Source organism: Phocoena phocoena, chromosome 3 (genome assembly GCF_963924675.1).
Source record: "Phocoena phocoena chromosome 3, mPhoPho1.1, whole genome shotgun sequence".
Classification (NCBI taxonomy): domain Eukaryota; kingdom Metazoa; phylum Chordata; class Mammalia; order Artiodactyla; family Phocoenidae; genus Phocoena; species Phocoena phocoena.
In genome coordinates, this window is record NC_089221.1 from 116,959,247 (window position 1) to 116,973,874 (window position 14,628).

Here is a 14,628-nt window from a genome sequence, read left to right on the forward strand (position 1 = left end):
CCAGGGTTTATCTGTGAGACTAGCACAATATAACAGAAGTAAAGGTATGTAACTTCCAAGATTAGATTATAAAAGATACTGTGGCTCCCCCTTGGTTACTTTCTCTCTGGGGGAAGCCAGCTGCTATGTAGTGAACAGCCCTATGGAGAGGCTCATGTGAGGGAACTTAGGCCTTCTGTCAGCAGCCATGTGAGTGAGCTTGGATGCAGATCCTCCAGCCTCAGGCAAGCCTTCAGATGACTGAGGCCCTAGTGGACAGCCTGACTGCAGCCTCACGAGTGACCCTGAGCCAGCTCAGCTGAGCTGCTCCCAGTTCCTAACCCCCAGAAGCTATGTGAGATAAGCTTTCGCTGTTTTAAACTCTTCAAGTTTAGGGGTAATTTGTTATGTAGTAACATAATAGACCTGTCATATGGTATTATTAATATTGTATCATGGCATATCATCTGCATTATATCACTTCATTTCCTTATAAGAGCTGGCATCTGGACCCCAACCCCTCAATCTCTCTAACCTCATCTCCTACCACCCCACCCTCTCCCGAGCTCACCCTCACCCTAGGCTCACTCCTGCCTGAGGCCCTTTGAACTTGCTTTTCTCTCTGCTGGAGCACCCTCCTAGGCACCCTAAACCTCTGCATGGTCACTCCCTTATCTCCTTCAGGTCTTTATTCAAACGTAGCCTTTTCAGTATAGCCTTCCTTGACCCCCCTGCACCCCTTATCTGCAACTCCCACATCTGCCTATCATTTTCTCTATTTTTATTCTTAGCCCTTATGATTATAAGGCATATGTATATATAATGTAACATATATAACAGAATATATTTTACATATTTATCTCATATAACTTCTATCTCCCCCACTAGAATGTAAGCTCCGTGAAGGCAAGAATTTGTGTTTTTGTCTATTTTGGTCACTGCTCTGTCCCCAGCACCTGGAATAGTGATAAGCACATCATAATAGATGTGCAATACATATTTAGTTGAATGGGGAAAAAATGAATGTCATAATTCACTACTTATAGTATGTATGTCTTTTAGATCCTATACCGTATATCACATGCCATATTATGATGTCACATATATATTATATTTAAACACAGTGCAAGGCAGTGCAGATAGAGTAGGGCCATAAACAAGAAGACCTAGCTTTGCTTGCTGGTTAGCTATGTTACTATGAGCCAGGCATGCAATCTCTCTGCGCCTCAGTTTTACTCATCTATAAAGTGAGGCTATTATAACTTCCGTCCTATCACAGGGTAGTTGTAAAAATCAAATGATGATGAATGTTACAGCATTTTAAAGAAACCTAGCACATGATATGATTGTTTCTGAAATGTGTTCCAAAGACCACCTGTCCCAGGCTATGCTCTGTGGAGAAGAAAAAAGATCACGAGGTTTGGGAAAATGGGTTCCAATATTCTAAGCACCCCCTTCCCCATGGACACTCACGATTCATTAGCATATGAAAGGCTCTGAAAATCCTGCCTGAAAGGTCTTCCCTCAAGGTACCTGACTACACTTGCCGAAACCTTGCTCTCTAAATATACAGAGCAGCACCTTTGTTAGCAGCATAATACTGTTACTTTAGAAGAAGGAATTCTAAAGTTTTTGGAACCGAAATCCCAGTGGGGTAGGCGACGAGATCCCACAGCTGATATAGATTGGGAGGAGGGGGTAATGGAGAAAATGAAATGGAGGCGGCACGAGAGAGGAGGGAAGGAAAGCGAGAATAAGGAAAAGAAGGAAGAAAGAAAAATGGTGGTAAAGGAGGAAAGGACAACTAAAATAATGCCCTTTGAAAAGAAATCAGCAGAACAAAGGCAACCTGAAATTTCCTGTGGGTGGGGGCAGGGGAATGAATCCAGGAACTCTGGTGTCGCCTGCCGAGCGGGGCTTATCCCTTTGAGTGCTGCCTCTGCCAATTTCTGCAGTTGGAGCTCAGGCTTCCTTTTCAGTTTCAAAGAACCTCTGATTGAAGAGATCTCTTCTTTATCGGGCGGGGGGGGGCGGGGGGGGTGGAATCAGGTAAACCAAATCAGCAGCTTCTCAATTTAGTGTACTTATTAAGTGCCTGGATGGCAGCTGCCATTTTTCCTTTCCTTGTGAGCAATAAGCCTTCTTGGCAGCATTCATCTCCCCAGAGGACGCCTGGCTTGGAAAAGGAAGAAGAACAGCAATTCCTCCTGAAAAGATTCCCTAGGCTAAATGGGACATGAAGAGATTGGCAGGTTTACCTCCAGGTCGACCTTCCCTAACCCAGTCTAAACAGGTACTCTTAGAAAAAAAAGATTCTGTAGCTCTCTGAGGCATCCACTCATGTTTCCAGCCCTCATGGTGAGGAAGTCCTTTGTTATACCTTATTTCAGTCTTTTTGTATAATTTCATTTTTCTTACTGCCTTTCCTTTACCCCAGAATAAGGGAGTAATCTGTCATAAATTGCATGTATAGCGCAATTTGTAGTAACCAATTTCTCAGGGCATATGATTGGTTAACACCAACTGAAGAACCTCATTTCCCATCAAATGAGAGACTGGATTTTTTTTTTTTTTTTGTAATTGTGAGATTTAAAGGTGGGATAAGGAGGTAATGGGAACGGAAGCAACATATGTTGGGCACCTGCCCCGTCCTTTATATATGCTATCTCATTTAATCATCACAACAACCTAAAATGTAGTGATTACAATTCCCATTTTATAGGTGAGGAAACTGAGGTCCAGAGGTCAAACCACTAATATTTAAGTGGTGAAGTCAGAATCACATCCACATCTGACTGTCAAATCCATGTTCTCTCTACCCCAGGGGCTTGTACATAACACACAGAAACCTGTGTCTTCCATTTCCTTGCATGCCTTCTGATATATTTAGTTTCTTCTTTAACCCCACAAACATGCTGGGATTTGGGCTGTTTTCACGTGCACATTTACTTCAGGTTAAACTTAGCATCAGAAGGTGCCAGTAACTCCCTCAAGGCTTTCCTGCGACCAAAACCGAACTCAATCTACCCGATGTCCACCTGCCCCATCAGACTGTAATCTCCATAATGGTAAGGACCACGTCTGTCTTATTCACCACTGTATTCTCCTAGTGCCCAGCACAGGACCTGGTAGATATTCAATATTTGTTGAATGAATGAATAAATGAATGACAAAGGCAGACAAAAGACTCCATAAAGCAAGAGAAGAGAACTTAAGATGAAGATTAAAAAGGCCAACATTTATTTTAAAGAAGAAGCAAAGAAGAGGAGAGATAGCCAGGAAGAGAATGAGAGACAGCAAGATAAGAAAATTCAGCACAAACAAGCGAGATAAAAATAGCCTCTTGCCACTGTCCTTTTAAAATTACTTTCTATATTTGAGCCCAAGTGACATCTCCTCAGTAATTTCCCATGTGTTCAGCTTAATGAATTTCCGGCACATGGTTTCAGTACTGGAGGGCCAATTTGGACACTGTGGGGGTGGGGGTGGTATGGAAATAGACTAACTAATTGAGTCTAGAAACCAAATGAAGGGGTGATTGGAAGCATGTGAGGAGGCAGCCAAGTCTTGGAACTTGCTCAACAACAAGAAGGACTGGGAATTAGTCTTGCTCTAGCTGATGTCACCATGATGTTTCCCTACATGCCATAGAGGGAGCCCAGGATCCCAGGATGCTTTGCAACTATTCTTTGTACCACATTGCCTATCTTCTATCTATTTATTTATTTAGGCTGCGTGGGATCTTTGTTGCTGCAGGCAGGCTTTCTCTAGTTGTGGCGAGCGGGGGCTACTCTTCGTTGTGGTGCATGGGCTTCTCATGGCAGTGGCTTCCCTTGTAGCAGAGCATGGGCTCTAGGCACGTGGGCTTCAGTAGTTGTGGCACATGGCCTCAGTAGTTGTGGCTCGCAGGCTCTAGAGCACAGGCTTCAGTAGTTGTGGCACACGGGCTTAGCTGCTCCATGGCATGTGGGATCTTCCCAGACCAGGGTTCGAACCCACGTCCCCTGCATTGGCAGGTGGATTCTTAACCACGCGCCACCAAGGAAGTCCCCACATTGCCTATCTTCTAAAGAGCTTTATCTGTTTATATAGAGGGTAGCCTATTAGCAACTTAATTTCAACCATTGGAAAAATAAAGAGACTAGCTCTTTCCATATACCTTCTACACAGTAGGTACACTGTAAATCTTAAACCGGAACATCATGAGAGAGTCAAGTTAGGGAGGGGAAGTATGAGAATGCACAGTCTACCCCTCTGCATCTGTTTGTGCTGGCCACCCAAAGGCATTAATTTTCTCTGTATACTGAGGAAGGAACTCTGAAAGGCCACAAGACCCAGAATAAAAAGTCCCTTCTAGACCTTAAAATTGACAATGACCATGAGGCCCACAATTTTAATCAGAATTGCAGATCTTTTAGGTCCCCAGGTATGCTTCTTCTTGTTGTTTTAACACCTTTATTGAGATATAATTCACATACCATACAATTCACCCATTTAAAGTATACGATTCAACGGTTTTTATTATACTCACAGATATGTGCAACCATCACCACAATTTTAGAACTTTTTCATCCCCTCAAAAAGAAACCCCATAAAAAAAAAAAAAATAAACCCCATGGGATGCTGGGCCCCATGCCTTTACGCAAACACAGCAGCTCCTCCCCCTGCATCTCTGCCTCACCGGCCTTGGGGGGATGGTTCCACCATGGTGTCAATGCAGAAATGAGTACAGAAAGAACTGTTGGCTTTGCAAAATGAGCCACCTCCTGGAATGACTTTAAATGAAAAGAGTGTTCAAAATTCAGTTACACAATGGATTGTAGACATAGAAGCTGCACCAGGTACCTTATATGAAGGGGAAAAATTTCAACGTCTATTTCAGTTTAGTAGTTGATATCCTTTTGACTCTCCTCAGTTATAATTAATTCCCCATTGGACTTCTCTGGTGGTCCAGTGGTTAAGAATCCACCTTCTAATGCAGGGGACGCAGGTTGGATCCCTGGTCCAGGAACTAAGATCCCACATGCCAGGGGCAGCTAAGCCTGTGCGCTCTAGAGCCCGCACACCACAACTGGAGAGAAGCCCGCGTGCCGCAAGAAAGATCCCACATGCTGCAACTAAGACCCAATGCAGCCAAATAAATAAATAAATATTTTTTTAAAAAAAGAAACCCCATAACCTTTAGCTATCTCACCACCCCCCCTCAACCTAAGCAACCCCTAATTTACTTTCTGTCTTTATAGATTTTCCTGTCCTGGACTTTCATATGAATGGAATTAAGCACTGTGTGGTCTGGCTTCTTTAATTTAACATAATGTTTTCAAGGTTTATTTAGGTTGTAGCTTCATTTCTTTTTATGGCCAAATAATATTCCACTGTATAGATATACCACATTTTGTTTATCCATTTGTCAGTTAAAGGACATTTGGGTTGTTTCAAATTTTTGGCTCTAATGAATAATGCTACTATGAACAGGTGTGTACAAGTTTTTGTGTAGACATATATTTTCATTTTCTTGGGTATATACCTAGGAGTGGAACTGTTGAGCCATAAAGTAATTCTATGTTTAATAATATGAAGAACTGCCAGACTGTTTTCCAAAGCAGTTGCACCATTTTACACTCCCACCAGCAGTGTATGAGGGTTCCAATTTCTCTATATCCTTGACAATCTAACTATGCTTTTGAGAAATAAGGACTTCCCTGGTGGTCCAGTGGCTGAGACTCTGAGCTCCCAATGCAGGCGGCCCAGGTTCGATCCCTGGTCAGGGAACTAGATCCCACATGCCGCAACTAAGAGTTCACATGCTGCAGCTAAAGATCCCACACGCCACAATGAAGAACCTGTGTGCTGCAACTAAGACCCAGTGCAGCCAAATAAATAAACAAATAAAAATTTAAAAAAAGAAATAAGGACTACTGCACGGCCCCACTCTAACTTTGGTAGCTATTACAGAGCAGCAGCAAGGAGTACAGGGATGCAGGAGAGATCCCTCTTCTACTCTAAGCCTTCAAGATCAGCCAGAGGGAATACTGCCATCTCTAGTACCCTTCCTGACTCCCCAGGCTACGTTAGCTGCCCCCTGACATATGCCCAAGGATAACTATACTACTTATCTTTCTTCCCCACTAGGCTGTAAGCTCTAGGCAGGCAGGAATTTCTATTCCTCTGACTTTATTTTTTAATTTAATTTAATTTTTTATAAATTTATTTATTTTTGGCTGCATTGGGTCTTCGTTGCTGCGTGCAGGCTTTCTCTAGTTGCGGCAAGCGGGGGCTACTCTTCGTTGTGGTGTGCAAGCTTCTCATTGCAGTGCCTTCTCTTGTTGCAGAGCACAGGCTCTAGGCACGTGGGCTTCTGTAGTTGTGACTCGCGGACTCTAGAGCGCAAGCTCAGTAGTTGTGGCGCACGGGCTTAGTTGCTCCACGGCATGTGGGATCTTCCTGGACCACGGATCAAACCCGTGTCCCCTGCACTGGCAGGCAGATTCTTAACCACTGTGCCACCAGGCAAGTCCTATTCCTCTGACTTTATATGCAGCGCCTGAACAGGGTCTGATAAATGGTAGATGGTCAGTAAATGTTGATGGGCAGATTAATTGAAGAAATGATTAAATATTTCTCTACTGGTGATTCCTGTCCAGGGAGGAGAGGAAAAGAGCAGTCTCGGGGCCGAAAGACAAGTAAGGAAGCAAGGAGAGGATAAATGAAGGAGAAAGGGAAAGGCAGGCAAAAAGCTTGGAAACCTAGTGTCCCTTGGGGCCAGCCTTTCGATTATGAGGTCAGACTCAGAGCTCATGGACCTTCCCTAATCCTTTGCCTTTCATCTCGCTGCATCTCTCTTTTCTAGAAATTCTCCCTTTTCTTTTTTGTTATTCCTAACAATTCTGTCTTTGCAAGAATAAGAAACAAACAAAAAGGTAAAAAAGTAGTTGATATTATAAATAAAAGACCATATAAGTCAACTCACCAAAATGAATTCAGAATTTAAAAGGATGGAGATTAAGAAGGTTGACTATAAAGGATTTTTAAACTGAGAAATGAAGAAATCATAATCTAGGTTTTCCTCCAAAGGGCACTGAATGGCCTATAGCTAAAAAAGGTGACCACATTTTCAATATCACATGAGAACATGGCACATCTCTCAGCCTTACTTATAATGTCTGGCCTTCCCTCCATCCTGCCTTCTCCCTGGACTGATCTGTGAAACCAGTTGTCTCCAGGTCATTTGGTCCCTCTCTCCTCAAAGGCCCTGGTATCTCCCTATTCTCAATTACTTCCTGTCTTTGCTCTGAAAGCACACATGCACACATTCACACAAACCTCATCCTTCCTTTTCATGAATCCTCAGGGTAGCTCTGCCTTCTCCATTTGGTGTATTTGGAACGAAAGAAAGCAAAATATATGAGATGCCAATGCAATTTCTCCTTTAGCAGAGCTCCGCAGGACAATTACCCACCCCATCTGCCCGGTTTTATAGCTCTCATAACCCTACTTTATGAACACACTGTGGCAGCTGAATGCAGGCATTGATTATGGCAGCAGTCTTCAGCCACTTTCCTATTTAACTGCAAAGCAGAGCTTCTGCCTACCAGCCCAGCACTGATCATGTGACGTTTTTAATTACTGTATTTATGTAAGCCTTTTTCCTACCAGAGCCTGTGTCCAATTCCATCAAAACTGGGGAGAATTTGTGCTTGCCACTTCAGTGGCTCTCTGTCCTTAGGGCCTAAAGTCTTTTCCTGGAATCAGTGTAGGACTCTTGGCTTTCTCAGCAGAGGTCTGGAAGGGTGGGGGTGTACAGGAAGCACATTTTTTTTTGTTGTTATGAAATACCTGAGGAAATAGATAATAAAACATGTTGGCAGACAAGGGCATTGGCTTACTCCCAGGGATTCACCTTAGTAAGGTGACAGATGAAATAGATCAGCAGAGCCAGTAGGATGCTGGAGCGATAGGAACGAAGTGGCTTTAGAATTTTGAGAATTATGGAATGGATTTCGGAATTACTGCTGCTGGGCCTTGCCCTTCTAGTCCTCAGCTTCACCGAATGTTCAGCAGGAGAGAATCATATTGACTCCAGATAGTGGGGGAAGGTTTAGTGTTCAAAAGAAATGCTGGCAACCTGGTGGGCAAAATGTGGCCTCTTTGGCTATTGTGCCACGGTGAAAGGCAAGTCTGGCAGAGAAAGACAGTATTCTTTAGTTGCTGCAGCTCAGCTAAGGATCCCACTACAGGGCCGCAGGGATGGTCCCGCAGGTTAGGCTGGAGTGACTAACATAATCTAGCCGAAAACCTCCTGGAGAGATCCCAAAGACCAAGGTGACCTGTGTGGGAGGACGATCCGTTAGCTGAGTGACAGAACAGCTGAAGAAAACCAGAAAGAGGATCTGCGTGGGAGGTGGAAAAAGCGTGGGCTGAGCTTGCTGCAACCGAAAGGCGCCACACGTGTGAGAGGAACCCGCGGCCCTCGGTTTGGGCAGGCTGGAAGCACCGCCCCGCTAGGACACACCAAGTTTTCTCTTAAGCAGCTCCACACCCAGCGCCCTTTCCATGCGTAAGTAACAAATGGGATGGGTGTCAGATAATTGTAACGCTTGTTCGGATTCCTACCTTTTCTCTTCTGGGGTCTAGTTCCTGTTAAAGAGTATGCTCACCTCTGCCACAGCGCTCCCATTTTTCTAACTCTTTCCTGGGCGGGGTTTCTGGGCCCCGCCCTCTGAGGGCCCGCCCAGTAGCCGCCCCGGGGCGGGGCTCCCCTCGGCTCCCGGCTGCCCTTTCCCTTGCGGACTCTTCCCGAGCTGCAGTGTCCTCGCCGAGCTCCGGACACGCGCTGGTGAGTAAGGGCAAATAGGGGAGAGGCCTCGGAGGTTTACCAGCCAGGGGCGAGAGGCAGTTGTGCGGAGGCTTCTTCCGAGGCACGGGACGAAATTGGGGTTCGTTCCCTCGTGACCCCAGGTTCGGAGGGCATGTTGAAGAGATGCTGGGGGATCGTACCCCCAGAGTCGCCCCCTGTTTCCTACTATCCCTACTGTCCCTGGAGAGTTCCCTAGAGCCGGTCTCGGAGAGTCTCGGTCCCCAGGCACCAGGGCCTGGGACTTGGGAAGGTTTCTGAGGAACACGTGTTCGGGTGGAGCTCGGTCAGTCCCTTCAACCCGAGCCCCTGAAAGGGGCAGGCTATTTTTGGATTCGTTTTTAGACCTGGACAATAAGCCCCCTCTATTTTCCTTTTCCTCTAAATTGTTTGGAGGCATTTAGGAGTGAAATTAGAGGATGGCTGGAAAAAAGTATGGTCTTAGATACTCTCACTTTATATATATAAGGTAAATTGTAAGGGTGAGTGGGTAGAAATGTTTATTAACATTTTGCAAATATTTCGGTTATTGTTTTCAACCAGTAGTTGGGGTCGTTGGTAGGAATGGCAACCCAACTGCCTCCAGTTCCTTTCACACCGCTTACTGCATCCAATCATTTTTTAAGATGCTGTTTTATGGTTCTCCAAGAGGTCACATAATTGAGGCCCTTCTCAATCTAGTTTTAACCAGCCTCTCCAATTTTCACTGCCCATTGCTCTCCAGGATAACTTTCCCTTCTACTCACCAGTATTTATCTCCTTGCCTGGAATGTAGCTCCTGATAATAACAAGTGTTACTGAGTTATCAGTCTATAGCAGATATTATCCTATAGGATTAATTTATATTCCATTTAAATCTCCCAACCACCCTGGGTACTATTATCAACACCCCCATTCTACAAATGAGGAGACTGAGGTACAGAGGTTAAGTTACTTGCTCACTGCCACTTGGGTGTTAAGTGACAGAGCCATTAATTTGATACTTGATGAGACCATTAATTTGCTACTGTTGAACTGCTGTGGTATGCAGGTACAAATGACATATGACAATAAAGCTAACCAAGGGAAAGCTATTTGTTTTATTTCCTGCTATTGTTTCTGTGGCTCAGGCCTCACCAAGTTACAGAGTTTTGAGGGTAGGGGTCTTGAACTCCACAAAAGTGTTCACTAACTGTTGGCTGACTCTAACCTGGAGTGCTTTGATTGCAGAGGGGCCAGCTGTGGACTTTGGGAAGATGCACCGCCAGGTGAGTGCAACTCCATTAGCCTACCTTTGGCCCCAGCTGTAGGCAGCTGCCTAGGTTTCCGTGTACCTAGGCAAGTGTTACACTGCTGGGAGAACAGCAGCCAATATAGCTGGTTGGCATTCTGGGCCTGGTTCATGCCAACTATGTTGTTAACTATACCAGGATGCCAGCATAGTTGCTTTTCCATTAAGGTGAAATCTGCAAGAGCATGCCTTTGCAAGGAGAAACCTAACATGGAGAATGGTTCTGGTCCGACAGGTTTGGCTAGTATGAAGTTCCTTGAATAGTGCCTTGGAAACAGAACAAAGGCAATGGAGGGATATATAAGTATAGAGGAAAAGTTGGGCTTTTATTTTTTGAGTCTACCAAGTGCTCAAAAGGGGCCTTATACGACTTCCCTGGTGGTCCAGTGGTTAAGACTCTGAGTTTCCGCTGCACGGGGTTAGATCCTTGGTCGGGGAAGTTCCACATGCCCTGGGCCGCCCTGCCCCCCCCCCCCCCCCCCCCCCCCCCCCCCCCGCAAAACAAAACAAAACTAGTGAGCGAAAAAAGAGGGCCTTAGAGAGGGTGGAAGTCAATGGGATTTTTGCAGATTTCATAGCTCCCACTCCCCCACAGTACAGAGCTAGTCAGGATAAACCCATTGTAGAAGGATAGCTGTAGTTACCTGTGAGAATGCCATGCCTTACAAGGAAACATAGATGTGAATTTGCTTTAAAATTATGGGCTGCACGGTTTGTGGGATCTTAGTTCCGCAACTAGGGTTCAAACCCGGGCCCTCAGCAGTGAAAGTGCAGTCTTAACCACTGGACCGCCAGGGAATTCCCTGGGCATTCTTTAGCTCATTAATAGAATATAAAAATAGCAATTCATTGAGGGGGCTCGTAGATACTAGGCCTAGCTACAACGATAATAATTTATGCTTTAGGTTGACAGTATATTTTTGTTGATATCTTACTGATTTTCAGAAGTAAGCAGAGTTGCCTCTTTGGAGCAGTAGATACTGAGTCCCCTTTGTAGTGATATTGTTTTAGAATGCTAATTTTCTAAAAAGAGATGCTTCTCAGTTCTAGGCAATCACTTATCACTCAGGGTGATGCTGGAGGTTGTCCAATAGGGCTGACTTAGTTGCTGCTTTCTGTGAAAAGTGATATCTTAGTTCTACAGAAGGAACTGGTGAGGATGTTGGGAGGCAGAGGAGTTATTTATCAAAGCTAGTTTTGTTCTATCAATTGGCTTTGCCTTAAAAGGATTCTCTTAGCTAAATGTTGGGTGCTTTGTGTGAATACCTCAAATGTTCATTGTAAATAGTCTTTATCGGTTCTTTTTTTTAGATGTTGGGGGTAGGAGTTTATTAATTAATTTATTTTTTCTGTGTTGACGTCTTCGTTTCTGTGTGAGGGCTTTCTCTAGTTGTGACAAGCGGGGGCCACTCTTCAACGCGGTGCGTGGGCCTCTCACTAGCGCGGACTCTCTTGTTGCGGAGCACAGGCTCCAAACGCGCAGGCTCAATAGTTGTGGCTCACGGGCCTAGTTGCTCCGTGGCATGTGGGATCCTCCCAGACCAGGGCTCGACCCCGTGTCCCTGCATTAGCACGCAGATTCTCAACCACTGTGCCACCAGGGAAGCCCTATCGGTTCTTAATACAAGTGATATCTAGAGGTCTTTAGTAGTAACAGGCAAGAAAAAAGGTAAGTAATGGGAAATAAAATAATTACTGAGGATATAAAAATTATGGTAAATCATAAACGACAGACAGCATATTGTTTCTGTCTCTACAAAAAAGCAGCCTTAGGAGCTAGGATATTGAACACTGAAATCTTTTTCTTTTTAGGATGACTTGAAAGTAGGGCATCCTTGGCCCTCCTGAAAAGAAATTAGTGGCAAATGGACAGTCTGTGTATGGAGTTATCAGGTAAATGTCCTTATTCATTCCAACATTGACTATGTGCCAGGCCTGTTTGTTTGTTAGAGCCCATCAGGAAACAATTGGGAGGCAGAATCAACTGTATTTGCCCCTAACAAATCCTACTCAGGGAAAGGCTGAGTAGGATTTTAGTGATTATGGTCTGGAGGCATGTGGGATCTTTGAGATTATCTGTGTCATTCCATCTGAGGAAACTGTGGGGTGATTGTAAATTCCATGAGGGACAGGTTAGTGTATCTTACTTTGTTCACAGCTAGATCCCAAGCACAGTGCCCAGCACATGGCAAGAACTCTCTCAGTGTTGGATAAAATGACTGAAGCCATGGGAAAGTGTTTCCTGTTTCCAATTTTCTAAAGGATTTGACAGCAGGGTCTGCAATCAGTGCTCCCAGGCCTCTGTTTTGCAGTCGATGTTCGATTCATGGGGATACCTATATCCATGTCTTCTACCTGGGGTACTTGGGTATCTGAAACAAATAAGAAAACTGTTTCAGGAATCATCCAGCAGTTGTCAGCTGTCCAGGCTAGTGTGATGCCTCGGATGGTGTTACACTGTTGGAAGAGCAAGTGCTGCCTTTATTGAGGTCTGGCTCTAGTACTGTTTTGGCGCTGTGGCTGAGTACCTTTGGGCAACGTTTTGCACCTCTGAGAGTGGAGTAACTCCTCCTGTGGAGTTGGTCCTAGTCTGGGTGCAAACAGTTTTTTTCTATTAGAAAAGGACCCTGCCTTAAGGATAGCCTGTCATTCCTTTCCTCTTTGAATCCTAGATGCCTTTACCTGAGTGAGAAACCTTCCTCCACTGGGACCTCAGATGTCTGACAGCCCTTTGTAACACCAAGATAAGTAATGTATGCAGTGCTTTTGTCATGTAGTTTCTAGTTAACTCACTTCAGCTCAGATGGGTGGTGTGAAATAATAGAAAAAATATATATACATACATTTTTTTATGCACACACACACATTGATATATATATATATATATATATATCTGCCCCTGGTTTTTGGTACAGCTCCTAAAACCCTTGTGATTTCCTAAGTGATCAGAGCACTAGGAGCATCTTTTGTTCTAATATTTGGTCTTTGAATGTGGCTCCTGACAGTGAGCTCCTAAATCCCTTGGAACTTCCTGGGTGATGTATGTCTTTTGTTCTGGTGGGGCTGGTCACCAGAAAGACCAGGCAATGATTAGAGCTTAGAATTGTCTCTCACACACACACACACACACACACACCCCTCTCAGACACACACTCATTCTCCAGAGTGGGGAGAGGGGTTGGAGATGGAGTTAATGATCATGATGAAGCCTCCATAAAACTTCCAACAGTATGGGGTTCAGAGAACTTAACAGGTTGGTGAACAACACGTTGAGCTGCTGGGAGAGTGGCGTCCCTTCCCACATACCTTGTCCTACACATCTCTTCCATCTGGATGTTCGTTTGTATCCTTTATCGTATCCTTTTATAATAAACAGGTGAACAGTGAGCTATTTTCCTGAGCTCTTTGAGCCACTCTAGCAAAAATTAGTCAAGCCCAGGGAGGAGGCTGTGGCAATCTCTGACTTAACAGCCTTTCTGTCAGAAGTACAGGTTAACAACCTGGACTTGTGTCTGGCATCTGAAGTGGAGAAGGGGCAGTCTTGTGGGACTGTGCCCTTGGCCTCTGGGATCTGAAGTTATCTCTGGGTGTAGATATTGTCAGAATTGAGTTAAATTGCAGGACACCCAGCTGGTGACAAGATTTTCTTGGTGTGGGAAAAACACCCACACATCTGGTGTCAGAAGTACTGAGAGTGTGATCAGAGTGTGAGACTAAAGGAAAAACAGGAGTGAGGTTTTCTTTATAGGTGGGAATACTTAAAATTCTAAAACGATTATGGCAGGACTTCCCTAGTGTCGCAGTGGACAAGAATCTGCCTGTCAATGCAGGGACACAGGTTCGAGCCCTGGTCTGGGAAGATCCCACGTGCTGCGGAGCAACTAAGCCTGTGCGCCACAACTAATGAACCTGCGCTCTAGAGCCCGCGAACCACAACTATTGAGCCCCACGTGCCACAACTACTGAAGCCCTCGCGCCTAGAGCCCATGCTCCGCAACAAGAGAAGCCACCACGATGAGAATCCTGTGCCCCACAACGAAAAGTAGCCCCTGCTCACCGCAACTAGAGAAAGCCCGTATGCAGCAACGAAGACCCAACATGGCCAAAAATAAATAAATTTATTTAAAAGAAAATTATGGAGAGAACTAGAATTTTAGAGAAGAATGATTACTCTTAAGTCCACGGCTTGGGACTTCCCTGGCGGTCCAGTGGTTAGGACTTCAGGCTTCCACTGCAAGGGGCTGGGTTCAATCCCTGGTCAGGGAACTAAGTTATTACAAGCTGTGCAGTGTGGCCAAAAAAAAAGAAAGTCCAAGACTTAAACTAAGCCCTCATATTCTAGAGCTCTGCTGTACACTACATGTGGATTTAAATTGACAAATAAAATCCATTTCTCCATATCAGTATTTAGTGACTACCTACTGGCCAGTTTAGAAGACACTTCCACCAATGCAGGAAGTTTACAGTTGTGTTCTAGAACAGGAGTTGGCAAACTTGCTATAAAGGGCCCGATAATATTTTAGGT

At 44.7% G+C, this 14,628-nt stretch overlaps 1 non-coding gene across 1 annotated transcript; it reads left to right on the forward strand.

The window, feature by feature from the left end:
- The first annotated feature begins 12,508 nt into the window (after nt 1–12,508).
- Nucleotides 12,509–12,708, forward strand: LOC136121762 (small nucleolar RNA SNORA74). The gene has a single exon (XR_010655774.1). It is a non-coding gene; the product is annotated as a small nucleolar RNA SNORA74 (small nucleolar RNA).
- The last annotated feature ends 1,920 nt before the right edge of the window (nt 12,709–14,628 follow it).